Source organism: Salvelinus fontinalis, chromosome 12 (genome assembly GCF_029448725.1).
Source record: "Salvelinus fontinalis isolate EN_2023a chromosome 12, ASM2944872v1, whole genome shotgun sequence".
Lineage (NCBI taxonomy): Eukaryota > Metazoa > Chordata > Actinopteri > Salmoniformes > Salmonidae > Salvelinus > Salvelinus fontinalis.
In genome coordinates, this window is record NC_074676.1 from 4,935,689 (window position 1) to 4,954,986 (window position 19,298).

The window sequence follows — 19,298 nt, forward strand, 5'->3', positions numbered from 1 at the left end:
GGATTACATAAACCGGTAACTCTAATCTTTTACATTACCAGCAAAAATATTGTAATCAGATTACAGATACATTTGAAAAACTAGATGGATTACAGATGGATTACATGTAATATGTTACATGTAAGGGATTACATAAAACGAGAATAAAAAGAGGATTATTTTTAAATTCATTAACCTGTCTAGGACTGGGGTGCCGCTAGCGGCACATCCCCCCCACCCCCACTGAAAAGGCAGAGCCGCGAAATTCAATTATTATTTTTTTTTTTAAATATTTAACTTTCACACATTAAAGTCCAATACAGCTAATGAAAGACACAGATCTTGTGAATCCAGCCAACATGTCCGATTTTTAAAATGTTTTACAGGGAAGACACAATATGTAAAGATGTAAATCTATTAGCTAAAAACACATTAGCATAATCCACCATCTTTACTTTGTCCACCAACAACAGTAGCTATCACCAATTCGGCTAAACTAAGATATTGATAGCCTCTAACCAAGAAAAAAACTCATCAGATGACAGTCTGATAACATATTCATGGTATAGGATAGGTTTTGTTAGAAAAATGTGCATATTTCAAGTAGATGGCATAGTTTACAATTGCACCCACCGTCACAAATGGACTAGAATAATTACAATGAGCAACGTGTTTACCTAACTACTAATCAACAAACATTTCGTAAAAATACACAGCATACACTAATCGAAAGACACAGATCCTGTGAATACAGACAATATTTCAGATTTTCTAAGTGTCTTACAGCGAAAACACAATAAATCGTTATATTAGCATAGCACATGTGCAAACATTACCCCAGCATTGATTCTAGCCAAAGAGAGCGATAACGTAAACATCGCCAAAATATATTAATTTTTTCACTAACCTTCTCAGAATTCTTCAGATGACACTCCTGTAACATCACATTACAACATACATATACAGTTTGTTCGAAAATGTGCATATTTAGCCACCAAAATCATGGTTAGACAATGAGAAAAGTAGCCCAGCTGGTCAGAAAATGTTCGTGCGCCATATTAGACAGTGATCTAGTCGTATACATAAATACTCATAAACGTGACTAAAAAATATAGGGTGGACAGCGATTGATAGACAATTTAATTCTTAATACAATCGCGGAATTACATTTTTTAAATTATCCTTACTTTTCAATACAGTTTGCGCCAAGCGAAGCTAAGTCAAAAAAAATTGCGTCCTAAGCCACTAACATTTTTCAACAGAAACACGATTTATCATAATAAATTGTTCCTACTTTGAGCTGTTCTTCCATCAGAATCTTGGGCAAAGAATCCTTTCTTGGGTCTAATCGTCTTTTGGTCGAAAGCTGTCCTCTTGCCATGTGGAAATGCCAACTGCGTTCGGCATGAACTGGAAGCGTGCCCAGAGATTCACAGTGTCTCAGAAATAAATCTCCCAAAATCGCACTAAACGGATATAAATTGCTATAAAACGCTTTAAATTAACTACCTTATGATGTTTTTAACTCCTATAACGAGTAGAAATATGACCGGAGAAATATAACTGGCTACACTAATGCTTGGAAAAACAGTAGGTCGGTATCCTCCGCGCGCATGACGCACCAAGAAAAGAGTTCCTACATACAGGGTTTTTTCATTTATAGTGCCTGTGATTGCGCAATCGACACCATTCAAATCGTCATCACGTAAAGGCATCCAGGGGAAGACGTAAGCAGTGTCCGTATACTCATAGGAATAACAGTGGCCTTAAAACTGACTCCAGAACAGGGGCCAAAATTTCTGAAATCTGTCTCCATGTCAGGGAAATTGCTGTAGAATGAGTTCTGTTCCACTTAGAGACAAAATTTCAACGCCTATAGAAACTATAGACTGTTTTCTATCCAATAATAATAATAATATGCATATTGTACGATCAAAAATTTTGTAGGAAGCCGTTTCAAAAATTACACGATTTCCATAAATAGTGACAACAGCACCCCCTAGCCTTAACAGGTTTTAAGGATGTTTGCAAAAAAAAAAGTTTTACACTTCTCTGTTTTCTCAATGACATTCAAATCAGCATTGAAAAAAGGTGCACGTTTAAATTTGTTCCACCTGAGCGAGTCTGACCACAAGTCAGAGACTACAATGATGACACACCAAATGTTTTTGATGGATCGCGGGAAAAGAGCAGAAATAGACTTTTGTAGGCTACAGTCCAAGCTATGTCTTCCAATGGTGCGACTGCTGTTGACATCCAAAGATTATCCAACTTGAATAAACGCTTGGAGGTAAGGATGACAGCAGTGGTGAAGTCTACGGCGATACGGATATCACTTATTATTGATGTGAATTTCACTGCTGCTCTCTCATCACTATTTGCACCTTAAGATTGTGGTTGTTGTGGATGGCTGTTCACAAATCTAAATGTGTATTTGAACCCAATAATGGTTGAATTCAAGAAGTTTAAGCTGCCTATCAATCATTGTTTTTTAAACCAATTGACAGCCAGTGAAAAATGCACTGTTGCAACAGCTGCATAGTGCGGATCCCAGCCTATGGAATAAAAGTGGGGCTTTTATTGCTCAATCTAATTCATGCTGATAAAAAAAAATCCATAGGCCTAATGGACACATGCTCAAACTCGCACACTTTTGATTTAAAGGGGAAATCTGTAGTTGCTTGATCCATTTTTGGATTTATAAATTAAATTTCTTATAATCCTTCGGAAAGTATTCAGAAAAGTATTGACTTTTTCCACATTTTGTTACGTTACAGGCTTATCTAAAATTGATTATATAAAAGTAATTCCTCAGCAATCTACACCCAATACCCCATAATGACAAAGCGAAAACAGGTTTTTAGACATTTTTGCAAAAGTATTCAGACCCTTTGCTATGAGACACGAAATTGAGCTCAGGTGTATCTTGTTTCCATTGATCATCCTTGAGAATTTCTACAACTTCATTGGAGTCCACCTGTGGTAAATTCAATTGATTGGACATGATTTGGAAAGTCAGCCACAAGTATTTAGTCAGCCACCAATTGTGCAAGTTCTCCCACTTAAAAAGATGAGAGAGGCCTGTAATTTTCATCATAGGTACACTTCAACTATGACAGACAAAATGAGAAAAAGAAAATCACATTGTAGGATTTTTTATTAATTTATTTGTAAATTATGGTGGACAATAAGTATTTGGTCAATAACAAAAGTTTTTCTCAATACTTTGTTATATGCCCTTTGTTGGCAATGACAGAGGTCAAACGTTTTCTGTAAGTCTTCACAAGGTTTTCACACACTGTTACTGGTATTTTGGCCCGTTCCTCCATGCAGATCTCCTCTAGAGCAGTGATGTTTTGGGGCTGTTGCTGGGCAACACGGACTTTCAACTCCCTCCAAAGATTTTCTATGGGGTTGAGATCTGGAGACTTGCTAGGCCACTCCAGGACCTTGAAATACTTCTTACGAAGCCACTCCTTCGTTGCCCGGGCGGTGTGTTTGGGATCATTGTCATGCTGAAAGACCCAGCCATGTTTCATCTTCAATGCCCTTGCTGATGGAAGGAGGTTTTCACTCAAAATCTCACAATACATGGCCCCATTCATTCTTTCCTTTACACGGATCAGTCGTCCTGGTCCCTTTGCAGAAAAACAGCCCCAAAGCATGATGTTTCCACCCCCATGCTTCACAGTAGGTATGGTGTTCTTTGGATGCAACTCAGCATTCTTTGTCCTCCAAACACGACGAGTTGAGTTTTTACCAAAAAGTTATATTTCGGTCTGAAAAGATAGAACCAAAAAGTTCTATTTCCTCTGACATTCTCCCAATCTTCTTCTGGATCATCCAAATGCTCTCTAGCAAACTTCAGACGGGCCTGGACATGTACTGGCTTAAGCAGGGGGACACGTCTGGCACTGCAGGATTTGAGTCCCTGGCGGCGTAGTGTGTTACTGATGGTAGGCTTTGTTACTTTGGTCCCAGCTCTCTGCAGGTCATTCACTAGGTCCCCCCGTGTGGTTCTGGGATTTTTGCTCACCGTTCTTGTGATCATTTTGAACCCACGGGGTGAGATCTTGCGTGGAGCCCCAGATCGAGGGAGATTATCAGTGGTCTTGTATGTCTTCCATTTCCTAATAATTGCTCCCACAGTTGATTTCTTCAAACCAAGCTGCTTACCTATTGCAGATTCAGTCTTCCCAGCCTGGTGCAGGTCTACAATTTTGTTTCTGGTGTGACAGCCCGCTTAGAGTTTGCCAAAAGGCACCAAAAAAAAAAGACTCTCAGACCATGAGAAACAAGATTGTCTGGTCTGAAGAAACTCTTTGTCCTGAATGCCAAGCGTCACGTAGCCAAGACTGAATGTCCTTGAGTGCCCTAGCTAGAGGCCGGACTTGAACCCATCGAACATCTCTGGAGAGACTTGAAAATATCTGTGCAGCAACGCTCCCCATCTAAACTGACAGAGCTTGAGAGGATCTGCCAAGAAGAATGGGAGAAACTCCTCAAATACAGGTGTGCCAAGCTTGTAGCGTCATAACCATGAAGACTCGAGGCTGTAATCGCTGCCAAAGGTGCTTCAACAAAGTACTGAGTAAAGGGACTGAATACTTATTTAAATGTGATATTTCCGTTTTTTTGTCTTAAATAAATTAGCAAAAATGTCTAAAAACCTGTTTTTACTTTATCATTATGGGGTATTGTGTGTAGATTGATGAGAGAATAAAAAATAAAAATAAACATTTTTAGTATAAGGCTGTAACGTAAAATAAATGTGTAAAAAGTCAAGGGGTCTGAATAGTTTCCGAATACATTAATTCTTGAAGATTCTAAACTGGGCGGTTCAAGCCCTGAATGCTGATTGGCTGACAGCCAAGGTATATCAGACCGTAAACCACAGTTATGACAAAACATATATTTTTACTGCTCTAATTACATTGGTAACCAGTTTATAATAGCAACAGCAATACCACACCTCCTCAGGCCTTATTGCTTAAGTATAACTTATAAATGCCTCATGAGCTTAGTTCAACTGTCACACTCCATGAGAACCCAAAATATCAGCTTGTTTTGCTTCAATGTTTGTAAACATTGTAAATGTAAACAAATACTGTATAGCCCCATAACATGATTAAAACAATACTTTTTGGCATCATGGATGGTCAGTCCTTGCGTCCATATCTCTGTCTATTAATCTGAGAGTGGTTACATTTCTCCAGGCCCATCCCTCAGCTTTTTACCAAAACAGAGGCGGGGTGTCCGTTTTGTTATTGTTTCATCTGTGGATTTGCCCTTTAAACAGCTGCATATTATCAAGATATCAAAGTGTCACCAACAAAAAGGTTAACAATAGGCCAATAGCAAATGCAGCACATGGCATTCATTTTTCACATGTAAATAGCACTTTTCAGTAGGGCTCAAAGCATCCCGTTCCATGAGCGCAGCATTTTCTTTCAACTCGAATCAATCCTCCATGACAACAAAATCATTAAAAATCAGGTATAACAATTTGGCTAATCTAAATTTCCATATTTCCAAGTCCTATTCTTGAAGATCAAGGGTTATAACATTTATTGGAATGACTGGAATTCTGATACTTTGGTTTTTAATGTAAAGATATCATTTAAATCGTATTATTATATGTGGTAGAAAGTGATGGGTTAGAAGAAGCCTACATAACCAACCCATAAAGTAAAATTGAACATCGATACAGGGCCAGCTATGTAAACTTTAACATTGATGTATCCTGCAATAGATGTCGTTCAATTGGTAACATACGTTTTTCGAATGCCTCTTAAAGGGAAAGTCATCTAAAAGTAACAGAATGTAATCGGATTACGTTACTGAGTTTGTGTAATCCAAAAGTTACGCTACCGATTACAATTTTGGACAGGTAACTAGTAACTGTAACGGATTACATTTAGAAAGTAACCTACCCAACCCTGCACATAGCCTATTTAAAACAAGTTGTTGTTTTGTTTTTATTATAATTATACACAGTCTTTTTAGGCCTTATCAATAGCCTTGTGAATGTAATCTTGCTTATTGACTACGTTTGGCATGTCCATGTCCTGACTACAATTAACAGTAGGCCTAGCTCTTATATCAGTGTGAATGCTATAGCCTATGTTTAACAATATTTTTCCATATTGAAGCAATGCAATTAGATCAATGGGAACTGCAAATGTGTTAAATATTGAGCAAATATGGGGCAGGCTATTTAAAGGGATACTTCAGGATTTTGGCAATGGCTTTTTGAAGGACGTTGCTAACTAGCGTTAGTGCAATGACTGGAAGTCTATGTTAACTGCTAGCATGCTAGTAGATACAATAGACTTCCAGTCATTGTGCTAACGCTAGTCAGCATTGGCTCGCAAAACTACATTTGAACTTCTTGCGTACTGAATGCCGACATAAAACATTTATCCATGAGTTCATCTGACTCCGTGGAAGTAGATAAAGGGCTTTATTGCCGAAACCCTGAAGTATCCCTTTAACGAGCCAGGCTATAATGGACTAACATTCTAATTGGAGTTGATGAGAACACAATATACAAAAGACCGTAAATACACAACTTGAAGCAACCACATATTTAGCCAAGGAGCACGTTCTGATTGGCCAGTGAGGGACCAAGCCTCGACTCACTCACAACTTATTTATTTATCAAAACCCAGCCCTTTCCCGGTTGTGAAAATAGCTCAAATATTTTGGACTCACCCCTGAACCTAGAACACTACCGCGGGATTTACCACTGCGTTAGGTTTGTTCAAACAAAGCCCCGAGCGTAACAAGCTTCCGTTTTTTCCCCCATAAATACAGCAAGGTGTCAAGTCAAACCAATCCTCCTCTTCCATCTTTGTTTGTGCTGAACTAACCCATAGGTGCATGGGCAGACTCCTGGGTTAGTTTGACAGCTGATGATTTAAGCCTATAATTTATACACACACACAGACACTGATCTAGATGCAGATGAGACGGGAGGCGATGATAAACTGGCTTCATGTCGACACTTGGCTGTCTCAATCCACCAGGCCCCCACTCCTCCTCTCATCTTCCTCCTGTACTAATATTCTTTATTTCCACATCATTGAGGACCAGGTAAACTGTGCTGCCAGTCTGGCTTTGCTTTCAGTGATGTATGATGATTACATTTTCTCTTTTGTTTCATTTGAATTTGTTTCGAAAGCTTCCTTCCTTCCACCCACTGAGCTCGAGTTATTTCTCACCCTTCTTCCCTAAAGAGATTTGCTCATCCACTTGTGTCGCCTCTTGCTTCAGCCTTGGCATTAGAGTCAACGCAAATATAATATATTAAGCCTCTTTTCTTTATGCCTCATTTCTATTAACAAATCCTATTATATTGTGTGTGCTTTGCAGCCCGCCTGCACCCTTTTTTATTTTATGCTTTGGGAGCAGGTATATTCCACGCTAACCCGCCTTCACTTAACGTGCGTCAATAGTTCAGAGCTGAATGCCTCTATTTCAGAGTGAGGTTTATTCGTTCATTTATCAAAATGAGAGAGAGATTTCTGAAATTACCTCAGTCTGATGAAAAATCATAACGTGGGCACCCTGCCATTACCTCACAGCGGAAATATAATATAGGTAATGAAATGTTGGCTCACCATTTCATTAAGCAAGGACATTGATGATTTCCTTTAGTACAATGGCTTGAGCCGTGAGAGGCAAGGTGTTGGGTTAGGGAGAAAAAGAGCCATCGAAAGATTCATTATTAAAAACTCTTGCGCAGTATGTCTGTCTTGTTTAGCCTCCATGTTCTCTTTTCACTGTATACAATCTGTATACTATTTATAACCCACGACAAGGACTTCATGGGAACAGGTGATGCCTTCTCAGAGAGTGGACATCTTCAAAATTGTGCTGCTTTTAAAATGTAATCAAAAAAAGGGATTACATTGATTTTTTTCCCTACCGATCTATACAACTTACCCCACATTTTCAGAATGAAAGAAAAATAATAAATGAATAACTACGGGTCTGGGTCAAATCCAATGCAACACAACATCGAGGGAAACTCTCTGTATTTTCAAGTATTGTGGTCGCAGCGTGATGTGAGAGGAAAACCCACCCTAGAATTCTGAAGCGGGACAATTACAAAAATAAATACACCAGAGTGGCTTTCCTGTAGATGTTGAGTGTTCCTGAGTAGTCCAGTCTTTATCCTGACTTAAATTTGTTTGTAAATCAGAGACAAGGTTTGAATATTGATCCAGTCTGAAATACGTATATGTTTCAAGCAGGCCCCCCTAGTCCCTGTGTCCAAGTACGCCAAGGTAATCTGTCTAAATGACCATCACCCCGTAGCACTCACATCTGTAGCCACGAAATGCTCTGAAAGGCTGTCCATGGCTCAAATCAACACAATCATCTCAGACACCCTGGACCCACTCCAATTTGCATACTGCCCCAACAGATCCACAAATTACGCAATCTCTATTTCACTCCACACTGCCCTCTCCTACCTGGACAAGAGGAACACATACATGAGAATGCTGTTCTTTGACTACAGCTCAGCGTTCAACACCGTAGTACCCACAAAGTTAATCACTAGGCTCAGGACCCTGGGACTGAGCACCTCCCTCTGCAACTGGATCCTAGACTTCCTGAAGAGCCGGTGGTGAGGGTAGGCAACAACACATCCACCTCGCTGACCCTCAACATGGGGGCCCCTCAGGGGTGCGTGCTTAGTACCCTCCTGTACTCCCTGTTCACCCACAACTGCATGGCCGTGCAAGACTCTAACACCATCATTAAGTTTGCTGACGACACGACGGTGGTAGGCCAGATCACCAAGGACGATGAAACCGCCTATAGTGAGAAGGTCAGTGACCTGGCAGTGTGGTGGCAGGACACCAACATCTCCCTCAACGTCAGAAAGACAAGGTAGCTGATCATGGACCGCCCACATCAATGGGGCTATAGTGGAGCGGGTCGAGAGCTTGAAGTTGCTTCGTGTCCACATCACTAAAGAATTAACATGGTCTACACACCAACACGGTATTAAAGGCACGACAATATCTCTTCCCCCTCAGGAGTCTGAAAATATTTGGCACGGACCCTCAGATCCTCAAAAAGTTCAACAGCTGCACCATTGAGAGCATCTTGACTGGCTGCATCACCGCTTGTTATGGCAACTACTTGCCATCCGAACGTAAGGCAGTACAGATGGTAGTGCGTGCACCCAGTACATCACTGGGGCCTAGCTCCCTGCCATCCAGGACCTCTATACCAGGCGATGTCAGAGAAAGGCCCTGGTACCACGGCAAGTGGTACCGATGCACCAAGTCTGGAACCAACAGGACCCTAAACAGCTTCGGATGGGTGGCAGGTAGCCCAGTGGTTAGAGCATTGGGCCTGTAACAAAAAGGTTGCTGGTTCGAATACCTTAGCAGACAAGGTGAAACATTTGTCGATGTGCCCTTGAACAAGGCACTTAACCATAATTCGGTCCAGGGGCGCCATACTACTATGGCTGACCCTGTAAAACAACATTTCACCGCACCTATCTTTTGACTCTTCACATACTCTGCTGCTACTGTTTAGTATCTATCCTGTTGCCTAGTCACTTTATACCTACCTATACTGTATGTACATAGCTACCTCAATTACCTTGTACCCCTGGCAATCGGCTCGTACTCCGTGTATATCGTTACTCATTGTGTATTTATTCCTTGTATTATAATTGTTTCTATATTTTTTCTCTTTGTGTCATTGGGAAGGTCTCGTAAGTAAGCATTTCACTGTTAGTCTAAATCTGTTGTTTACGAAGCATGTGACAAATACATTTTAATATTATTTGAATATTCCTGTCCATCAATGATTTCCAACCAAATTTACTGAGCTTGTGCAATTTTGACAAAAACAATTAATATACCGTGTGTTGCCATAAGATTTGTTTAAAGTTGGTAGAATCTTGTGTTTGAAGATATACGTAATCAAGATATTTCATTTATTTTTATTAGCTCTGAAAATGTTCTAAACTCAGCAAAAAATAAAACGTCCTCTCACTGTCAACTGCGTTTATTTTCAGCAAACTTAACATGTGTAAATATTTGTATGAACATAACAAGATTCAACAACTGAGACATAAACTGAACAAGTTCCACAGACACGTGACAAACAGAAATGGAATAGTGTGTCCCTGAACAAAGGGGGGGTCAAAATCAAAAGTAACAGTCAGTAGCTGGTGTGGCCACCAGCTGCATTAAGTAGTGTAGTGCATCTCCTCCTCATGGACTGCACCAGATTTGCCCATTCTTACTGTGAGATGTTACCCCACTCTTCCACCAAGGCACTTGCAAGTTCCCCGACATTTCTGGGGGCAATGGCCCAGCCCTCACCCTCCGATCCAACAGGTCCCAGACGTGCTCAATGGGATTGAGATCCAGGCTCTTCACTGGCCATGGCAGAACACTGACATTCCTGTCTTGCAGGAAATCACACACAGAACGAGCAGTATGGCTGGTGGCATTGTCATGCTGGAGGGTCATGTCTGGATGTGCCTGCAGGAAGGGTACCACATGAGGGAGGAGGATGTCTTCCCTGTAACGCACAGCGTTGAGATTGCTTGCAATGACAACAAGCTCAGTCCGATGATGCTGTGACACACTGCCCCAGACCATGACGGACCCTCCACCTCCAAATCGATCCCGCTCCAGAGCACAGGCCTTGGTGTAACACTCATTCCTTCAACGATAAACGAGAATCTGACTATCACTCCTGGTGTGCCCATAGGCGACGTTGTTTCCGGTAATGTCTGGTGAGGACTTGCCTTACAACAGGCCTACAAGCCCTCAGTCCAGCGTCTCTCAGCCTATTGTGGACAATCTGAGCACTGATGAAGGGATTGTGCGTTCCTGTTGTAACTCGGGCAGTTGTTGTTGTTGCCATCCTGTACCTGTCCCGCAGGTGATGTTCGGATGTACCGATCCAGTTCAGGTGTTGTTACACGTGGTCTGCCACTGCGAAGATGATCAGCTGTCCGTCCCGTCTCCTTGTAGCGCTGTCTTAGGCTTCTCACATTAAGGACATTGCAATTTATTGAAAGCCACCTTTAGTGTCCTAAGTGTCCATAACTGGGACCTTAATTGGCTACAGTGTGTAAGCTGTTAGTGTCTTAACGACCGTTTCACAGGTGCATGTTCATTAATTGTTTATGGTTCATTGACCAAGCATGGGAAACAGTGTTTAAACTCTTTACAATGAAGATCTGTGAAGTTATTTGGATTTTTACGAATTATCTTTGAAAGACAGGGTCCTGAAAAAGGGAGGTTTCTTTTTTTGCTGAGTTTATAGTTGTTCTTTCACTTTCACACTGTAGATTAGTATGAAAAAATATAATTTTATACATTTTTCTATTTCATTTTAAGGCAGCAAAATGTGCAAGCTGTACAAGGGATGTGTGGACTTTCACTGGGCACTGTACATTTAAATAGAGGAACATGAGGGATTGATTGTATAGGTAGGCTTGCTACAATATACACGGTAGATCATAGGGCCATTTCTTCACCAGATGTATTAGGCTATATCTTAAGCTTTTAGCAGGAAAGGGTTTTGCCACGTTCCTCTCCAGTATGAGAGGAGCACTTCGTCATCTTCCCTCTCTTTCTCCCCTCTCTGCTCTGCCTGTACCGGTGGCAGCCATCCACAGACAACTTTTTCAATTACTGGTAATCAAAGGCAGCGATTATTATGACAGCATCCAATGCAGCCTGACGGTGGGCGGCAGTCCCTTCTAATCATGCCATCGCAGTCATTAATTTACTGTCAGGCCATCGTCCCCCGTCCCCGCTCTGCAGCCGCTACACCGCAATCTCCCGCCTGAGAGGCTGAGAGCTCGCCCGGAAAATGGAAAAACGGAACGGAAAAGAGGGAGCGAGAGGGAACACCGAGTGTTATGTGATGGATCAGGAGAAGGGGCCCTTTGCCTTATCAAGGATTTACACACCAGTGTGTGTCTGTGTGTGGGAGGAGGGGGGGGGGTAAACATTTTGGAAAGGAAACAGGGCTGCCAGAATACTTCCCATTCCAGACACACACACACACACTCCACAATGTTTTATCCAACTTCTTCTAATCCCGTCAATCTGTTCCTGTTTATTTAGCCACAGGTCCTCTCCACTCTACCACCACATAGTCATTAATTATACTAACTTATTCAGGCTTCTCCCACTCAACGAGATGGGGAAAGACATTAAAACATCACACACTTTCACTTGTGCCTTCGGTTTCATTTCATTTGATCATTTGTGTGGTATATTTTTAGCGAGATGTCTTCGAGACAACCCCATGGGTAAGGCAGATATTTGACATCAAAAACTCATCTAGACAATTCCCCTCGATTTTCACATACTGTTTTTTAGAGGATGTTTTACAGAAACAAAATGTCTACTACATCTGAATTCCTCTCATCTACGTTGACACCACACACAATCTCTGTTTCCTTCATGACTCCTTTATTGCGTCATGAAACCCTCAGTAGTCTCAGTCACTGTGTCTAACGCGTCCAATGAGGATGTCAAAAGATACACCATTAGTCGTAGTTATAATATCCCTGGTTGACTGATATTTTTATTTTCCTTTCCATATCTCTTCAGCTGTAAATCCTTTCATCGCTTTTCCTTTCATATCCTCTTTCATTCAGTGATGGGGATTTTAAGTTGTCATAGGCTGCATCCCAAAAGGCAATCATTTCACTATATAGTGATTTGCTTTTGCCCAGAGCCTATAGGGAATAGGGTGCTATTTGGTATTCCTATATAGTGCACTACTTTTGACCAGGACCTATAGGGAATAGGGTGCTATTTGGTATTCCTATATAGTGCACTACTTTTGACCAGGACCTATAGGCAATAGGGTGCTATTTGGGACACATTCATTTCATTAAGAAACAGTCCGTTAGAGATCTGAGGTATCAGCAGGTGGAGTCTGTCAAAGAAATGAAGACCAGAGAGCTCTGACAATAGATACTGAGTACACAAAACAAGCTAAACACCTTCTTTGCGCGCTTTGAGGGTAACACAGTGCCACCGACGTGGCCCGCTCCCAAGAGGAATTCCTATGTAAGAATGCTGTTCATTGACTATAGCTCAGCATCCACCACTGAACCCTGTCCTGTGCAACTGGGTCCTGGACTTTCTGACTTCCACCTCCAGGTGGTGAAGGTAGGAAACAACGCCTCCGCTACGTTGATCATCAACACAGGGTCCCCTCAAGGGTGCGTGCTCAACCCCCTTCTGTTCTCCCTGTACCCCCATGACTGCTTGGCCACGCATGCCTCCAACTCAATCATCAATTTTGCAGACAACACAACAGTTGTAGGCTTGATTACCAAAAATTATGAGACAGCCTACAGGGAGGAGGTGAGGGCCCTTGCGGAGTGGTGCCAGGAAAATAACCTCTCCCTCAACGTCAACAAAACGAAGGAGCTGATCATGGAGAGAGCACGCAGCAGAGGGAGCACGACCCTATCCACATCGACGGGACCGCAGTGGAGAAGGTGAAGATCTTCAAGTTCCTCCGGGTACACATCATCAACGATCTGAAATGGTCCACTCATACAGACAGTGTGATGAAGAAGGTGCAACAGCGTCTCTTCAACCTCGGGAGGCTGAAGAAATGTATCACCACCTGGTACATCAACTGCACTGCTCGCAACCGAAGATTAATAATGGAACATTAGTCACTTTAATAATGTTGACATACTGCTTTACACATTTCATATGTATATACTGTATTCTATTCTACTGTATTTTAGTCAATGCCACTCGGACATTGCTCGTCCTAATATTGATATATTTCTTAACTCCATTCTTTTACTTTAGATTTGCGTGTATTGTTGTGAATTGTTAGATATTACTGCACTATTGGAGCTAGGAACACCCGCAATAACATCTGCTAAATATGTGTATGTGACCAATACATTTCCCCTAACGTTAAGCCTAACCATGACCCTAACTTCAACCCTAACTAAGGCTGTGGTGGTCATGAAATTTTGTCAGCTGGTTATTGTCATGAAAAAGACTGACAGTGTCACGGTAATTGTCCAATAATTTGCTTTAACATGTTTAGCATCTCCAGGCATCCATGCTAGCCGCTGATCCGCGCCAATGGAACATCTACCGTTGAAGTCGTAAGTTTACATACACTTAGGTTGGAGTCATTAAAACTCGTTTTTCAACCACTCCACAAATTTCTTGTTAACAAACTATAGTTTTGGCAAGTCGGTTAGGACATCTACTTTGTGCATGACACAAGTAATTTTCCCAACAATTGTTTACAGACAGATTATTTCACTTATAAATCACTGTATCCCAATTCCAGTGGGTCAGAAGTTTACATACACTAAGTTGACTGTGCCTTTAAACAGCTTGGAAAACGTTTGACCCATGTTAAACAATTTAAAGGCAAGGGTACCAAATACTAATTGAGTCTATGTAAACTTCTGGCCCACTGGGAATGTGATGAAAGAAATAAACGCTGAAATAAATCCTTCTCTCTACTATTATTCTGACATTTCACATTCTTAACATCAAGTGGTGATCCGAACTGACCTAAGACAGGTCATTTTTACTAGGATTAAATGTCAGGAATTGTGAAAAACTGAGTTTAAATGTATTTGGCTAAGGTGTGTGTAAACTTCTGACGTCAACTGTATATTTTAAAAAGTCTAATAAATCAATTGAATATACACCATCACAACAAATCAATTATTTATTTTGGGTAGGTTTAAAGAAACATTATGATATGAGGAAAATGGATTTCAGAAGAACAGAATATAAGTTGGCCTACTGTGTGTCATCTGTCTATGCACCATACCATAGGGTGTAGGCTTAGCAGACAAGATACGCTTATAAGTCCCATGCCATTATTTTATGCAACATGCAGCACAACACATCTCCTTCACATAAAGTTGTTCAGGCTGTTGATTGTGGCCCATGGAATCTTGTCACACTACTCTTCAATGGCTGTGCGAATTTGCTGCATATTGGTGGGAACTGGAACACGCTGTCGTACACGTCGATCCAGAGCATCCCAAATGGGCGATGTCTGGTGAGTATGCAGGCCATGGAAGAACTGGGGCATTTTCAGCTTCCAGGAATTGTGTACAGATCCTTGCGACATGGGGCAGTGCATTATCATGCTGAAACATGAGGTGATGGCGACAGATGAATAGCACGACAATGAGCCTCGGGATCTCGTCACGGTATCTCTGTGCATTCAAATTTCCATCAATAAAATGAAATTGTGTTTGTTGTCCGTAGCTTATGCCTGCCCATACCATAACCCCACAGACACCATGGGGCATTCTGTTCACAAGGTTGACATCAGCAAACCTCTCGCCCACACGACACCATGCACACTGTCTGCCATCTGCCCGGTACAGTTCATACTGGGATTCATCCATGAAGAATACACTTCTCCGGTGTACCCAGCATTTGCCCACTGAAGTCGGTTACGACGCCGAACTGCAGTCAGGTCGAGACACTGGTTAGGACGACGAGCACGCAGAAGATCTTCCCTGAGACCGCCTCTGACAGTTTGTGCAGTAATTCTTGTGTAATGAGCATGCAGTTACATCAGCTTCTTAATATGCTACACCTGTCAGGTGGATGGATTATCTTGACAAAGGATAAAATACTCACTAACAGGGATGTAAACACATTTCTGGTCACGGATCCCTCCGGAACTGTCATTATGCACACCTGGCCCCTATTCCCATTGATTAGCAATTGTAGAAGTGTGCCCTTTGTTTACTATTGTCCTGTCGATTATTGTTACAATGTGTGTTGGTTGTGTGAGATCCTGTGCTGTTGTTTTGGCTTTCGCGCCATCTTGTATTGTGCAGATGATTGCGGGTTTTGTCCCGTGTTGTATCATTGTGCGCGTGTGTTATTTACTCGAGGTACTCCTCGCTCTTTTGTTTTGAGTTTCAACCTTGTGTTTTGTATACGTGTTGTTTGGTCGTCGTCCCCGTGCCTTTACGCGGCCCGCTTTACGCACTCCCGCGGGTATATTTCACTGGTCACCCCCAAAGCCAATTCCTCCTTTGGCTGCCTTTCCTCACCGTTCTCTGCTGCCAATGACGGGAACGAATTGCAAAAATCATTGAAGCTGGAGACTCATATCTCCCTCACTAACTTTAAGCACCAGCTGTCAGAGCAGCTCACAGATCACTGCACCTGTACATAGCCCATCTGTAAATAGCCCATCCAACTACCCCATCCCCATACTGTTATTTTTATTTTTTGCTGCTTTTCACCCCAGAATCTCTGCTTGCACATTAATCTTCTGCACATCTGTCACTCCCGTGTTTAATTGCTAAATGATTATTTTTGTCATTATTTCGCCACTATGGCCTATTTATTTCCTTACCTCCCTTATCTTAATTCATTTGCACACACTGTATATATACTTTTTTTTCTATTATGATATTGACAGTATGTTTGTTTATTCCATGTGTAACTCTGTGTTGTTGTTTGTGTCGCACAGCTTTGCTTTATCTTGGCCAGGTCGCAGTTGTAAATGAGAACTTGTTCTCAACTAGCCTAACTGGTTAAATAAAGGTGAAATATATATATTTTTTAAATGTCAATGGATACTGGGTCTCTTTGATGGTCTGTCGTAGTGGGAAGGCTGGGGCTAAAGGGGGAGTCAGTGGCTAGAAGGGGATGGGGGCATATACAGTATGGCCAGGGTGGAGCAGGGGAGGATGGGAAGAAGGCGGAGGGCTGTGATGGGAGAGGAAATGGGGTGGACAGGGGCTGTGGTAGATTGGGAAGCCTTAGGGAGAGAGTTTTTCAATGAGGGGACATACAGTATTGCTGGAGTGGAGAGGCACCAGGTGGCTGTCTGTGGCAGCTCTATTTGCTCCCACTTTCCGCTCTCTCCTCTTCCAGCCTTTGGTCTCTGATCCCCCTCTTCTCCCCTCCTCCCAAAGTGTCTGACATATCTGACACGTGTAACCAGCCAACCTACAGATGTTACGGAGAAAATGAATCTCTCTATTTCTTTTATTTCTTCTTCCCAAACCTATTTTAGCCCCCTTTGCCCCTTTTCTACACGCACACACACACACACGCACACTCACACACAACCACACACATGCAAGCACGCACGCACGCACACACACAATGTCTCGAGGAGTCTGTGGTGCGCTAATGAAGGCCTTGTGGAGAGGCCATTTCACACTCGATGCCCCTCAACACCCCTGACGTGTTATAACATTGGGACACAACCAGCTGGACTATTGGTTGTCTTTCTAGTAGTCTGTGTTGTTGGTACTGTAGCCTACCCTACTGTATGTGTGTCATGTATTTTGAAAGTGTTGATTGAGATGCAATTTCCATTCGTTATCAATGTCCTGCTGTTTATGTACATTAGGTCCTGAAAATAACTATTCCTCTAAACGTGTGTGGTATACAAGGCCAATTGTGTTTTGTTTCATATGATTATATGGTATTGATATGATTGACATGGCTTTGGCCCCCTTTTCACGCGAAAGGTTCCCAAAATGTTAGGTTGTTAGAACAGTCTGGTGGGAACATTGTGGGGACGTCACAAAATACATTTTCACAAACTCTAGAACTGTCCAGTTGGGCTGACATTCAGATCATGTTTGTTTCAGGGTGCACAAAGCATTCCTTTGAGGTTGCAAGAATGTTGACAGAACGGCCTTTATTAGTTCTTTAAAGGTTCCCGGAACATTTAATTAGGTTGCGCATCAACGGAATATTATGTTAAACCTAAAACAAATACCCTATGAATGTCATAAATATCACACGCCCCCATAAAGAAAATGAGAATTAAAAACAGGTTCAGCCCCTGGTTCGAGGGTGATCCTGTTGAGTTACTCCACCTCCAGAATTGCATTTGGCGAAAGGCTCAACACACGCATACTCAAACTGACTGGCTCTCGTTCAGGGAAATTAGAAATAAGTGCACTCAGGCTATCCGGAAGGCCAAAGTTAGTTACTTTAATGAGCAGTTCTCGCTCTGTGGGTCTAACACCAAGAAGTTCTGGGGAAACGGTTAAAGATCTGGAGAATAAACCCTCCTCCTCACAACTGCCCATGTCCCTTTAATATTGATGATGTGGTTGTTACTGACAAGAAGCACATGGCTGAGCTCTTTAATCACCACTTCATTAAGTCAGGATTCCTATTTGACTCAGCCATGCCTCCTTGCCCGTCTAACATTTCCTCATCTCCCACCCCTTCTAATACGATTATCCCAGATGCTTCTCCCTCTTTTCCCCCTGCCCCACTACAAAGTTTCTCCCTGCAGGCAGTCACTGAGTCCGAGGTGCTAAAGGAGCTCCTTAAACTTGACCCAAAAAAACATCTGGGTCAGATGGTTTAGACCCTTTCTTCTTTAAGGTTGCTGCCCCTATTGTCGCCAAGCCCGTCTCTCCTTTCTGGGGAGGTTCCCATTGCTTGGAAGGCAGCCACAGTTCGTCCTTTATTTAAAGGGGGAGATCAAGCTGATCCTAACTGTTTTAGGCCTATTTCTATTTTGCCCTGTTTATCAAAAGTGTTGGGAAAACTTGTCAATAATCAACTGACTGGCTTTCTTGATGTCTATAGTATTCCCTCGGGAATGCAACCTGGTTTTCGCTCAGGTCATGGATGTGTCACTGCAACCTTAAAGGTCCTCAATGATGTCACCATTGCCCTTGATTCTAAGCAATATTGTGCTGCTATTTTTATTTACTTGGCCAAAGCTTTCGATACTGTAGACCATTCCATTCTTGTGGGCCAGCTAAGGAGTATTGGTGTTTCTGAGGGGTCTTTGGCTTGGTTTGCTAACTACCTCTCTCAAAGAGTGCAGTGTATAAAGTCAGAAAATCTGTTGTCACAGCCACTGCCTGTCACCAAGGGAGTACACCAAGGCTCAATTCTAGGTCCCACGCTCTTCTCAATTTACATCAACAACATAGCTCAGGCAGTAGGAAGTTCTCTCATCCATTTATACGCAGATGGTAGTCTTATACTCAGCTGACCCCTCCCCGGATGTTGTGTTAAATGCTCTACAACAAGCTTTCTTAGTGTCCAACAAGCTTCCTCTACCCTTAACTTCTACTTGGTCACCATCCCGGATCCGGGAGCATCCTCATCAGTAAAAAACTGACTAGCATAGCCTAGCAAAGTAAATACTAGCATATAAATATCATGAAATCACAAGTCCAAGACACCAAATGAAAGATACACATCTTGTGAATCCAGCCATCATTTCCGATTTTTAAAATGTTTTACAGCGAAAACACTATGTATTTCTATTAGCTAACCACAATAGCAAAAGAC

At 42.0% G+C, this 19,298-nt stretch overlaps 1 protein-coding gene across 4 annotated transcripts in view; it reads left to right on the forward strand.

Moving 5' to 3' along the window:
* Nucleotides 1-19,298, forward strand: part of LOC129866680 (PDZ domain-containing RING finger protein 4-like) — a 114,557-nt gene that overhangs the window by 59,496 nt on the left and 35,763 nt on the right. The gene's annotated exons all lie outside the window — the stretch shown is intronic.